Source organism: Penaeus vannamei, chromosome 27 (assembly GCF_042767895.1).
Source record: "Penaeus vannamei isolate JL-2024 chromosome 27, ASM4276789v1, whole genome shotgun sequence".
NCBI classification, from domain to species: Eukaryota; Metazoa; Arthropoda; class Malacostraca; order Decapoda; family Penaeidae; genus Penaeus; species Penaeus vannamei.
The window spans coordinates 18950882-18953381 of NC_091575.1; positions in this window are offsets into that span (position 1 = coordinate 18950882).

A 2500-nucleotide genomic window follows, 5' to 3' on the forward strand; every position below is an offset into this window, starting at 1 on the left:
TACAAAGGTGCAACAAAAGGCCTTTGACAGCCAAAGGAAATCTTAAGCCTCAAGACACCTTATAATTCTTCATTCTTTCTTAAAGTTATTAGCTCCACCTCTAACGTATATCATACACGACTTTAATTCCTATTCTTATCACCGTTGAATGTTCCTCTTGAATGTTATGGATGTGTGTGAATGCGTGTTCGTCTGGCATTTGTATACGTGCAATACTGTGCAGATACATAGTCGTTAAATTAAAGGTGTGATACCATTCAGGATTTCCGAATATGCAGGTGGTTGAATGCGCTGAATTGGCTAACGTGAAGATCAATTCAGTTGTATTGTATGTTAATGGTTGAATGAGAGTTCCCATTCAGTGAATAATGGAAGATTACGATGAAGAGGAATGGAAACTATAGAGAAAAAGAAAATGACATTATTATTACTTTGTAGTTTTCCTCCCTATCGGTATTACCATTATTATCATTATCATTTCATTACCAATATAACTATTGGTATCATTATGATTATTTCATTATCATTATAATTATTCTTATCATTTTAGTCCTTGTCATGATCAATGATTATAACGATTCTTCCCAAAAGCATACTTTATTAAATGAATTTTGAAAACTATTTTCATTTATAGCGAATTTCGTATTTTTGTTTTCGTTACTTCTCTCGCCTAAATGATATATCTATTTTTAGCATGTGAAAGTATCAGAATAGTTTTGTTTTCAAAATGCTATCCTTTTACAAATGATATCCTATCATTACCTCGATATACAACAATGCTAGTATATTGAAGCAGAAAGATCATATGCACATTTTTTTGCAGTTCCAGATCAGCATCCTTTGCGATGACTGCTCTCCCTTGCAATTGCACGCTTGATCACTCGGAGTTACTCAACGCGGATGCAATGTATCTCCTCACGAAATTGTAGATGTTCAAAAATGATGGTAAAGCAGAAACAGGAAAGAAAAAACGGAGGATGCCGAAGATATAGAGAGATATAAAAGTGAATGTTGGAAGATACTCTGCTGGGAGAGAGAGAAAAAAAAAAAAAAAAAAAAACAGTCGTGGATATTTGCATGATATACTTTTCCTTGTCATGAATAAGATGCGTTAATAGATACTTCACAGATACTTACACATTCAATCTTAAAGAAGACATATTAAAGCCATGATAATGAAGATAAAGGCACGACCCCAAATCAATAAAATCGATTCAGTAATACGACGAATGAAAGCCAAGCACAGAAGGAAAGACGAGAGCACATGCCTTGCCTTACGTGCACCCTCATTCATTCCTTTTGACACCCAGGCGCACACACACGCACACACTCCCACACGCTCGCCCACTGCAATTACACACTTGGCTGGTATGCATGATGAGAGGTTTCACGCACAGGGGTTCCGGTCATAGGGACATGAGAAGGTCGCCACGGAGGAGTGAAGATGGGGGATGGTGAAGAAACAGGAAGAAAACGAAAGAATAAGGGAGGAGGTGATGATGAGGGAAAAGAGGGTGAATAATGCAATGTAGGAGAAATTTTAATAGGAATATAAAAGATTAGGATTAGAATGAATGAACTGCCTTGATGTGACAAACGGATCGACTTGAAAAAAACAATATAAAAAAATGGATCGAGAAACAACAGTAAATATAGATAGATAAAATGACAATATGTGTAATTACCTGCATCAATAAACAATAAGACAACAAATAACGAGGTATCAGAAGTAAAGAAAAAGAAAAGAAAGAAAGAAAGAAAAAAATAATAACACAGCTACCCCTCCTGTTACGCACTCCCGTTTTCTTTCATCGCTAGATTTCGCCGACACTCGAGAACTCGGAAATCCAATATTTATTTTGTATCTTTGCTCCTTTTGAGTGTTTTGGGTGAGTGAACAGTCATGAACGGAGCTCCTGTTACAACTACTGGTGGTAGGGATGAATGAAGACGAATAATTTCCTGTTATTCATTTATTTGACATATATTTCAGGGAGTGAATTTCACTGTCGCTGAATGACTTGACTTGCTGAATTAGATAGTCATACAGATCGTGATTAATTAGTGGTTCAAGGGATGAAATGTGTTATTTGCTTTTTTTATGGTTAAAGTCGCCATCTTTCTTTCTCTTTCTGTGTTTTTAGAGAGAGAAGGAGAGGAAGAGGGAACGAGAGGGGAGAGGGGAGAGGAGAGAGGGGAGAGGGGAGAGGGGAGAGGGGAGAAGGGAGAGGGGGGGGAGAGGAGAAAGGGGAGAAGGGAGGGGAGAGAGGAGAGAGGAGAGAGGGGAGAGGGGAGAAGGGAGAGAGAGAGAGAGAGAGAGAGAGAGAGAGAGAGAGAGAGAGAGAGAGAGAGAGAGAGAGATTGAAAGGGTGAAAGAGAGTGAAAAGGAGAAAGGGAAAGAGAGAAAGAGGGAGAGAGAGGGGGGTGAGAGATAGGTAGATCGAGAAAGAGAGAGAGAAGGAAAGAGAGAGAGGGGAGGGAGAAATAGACATCAGGCACC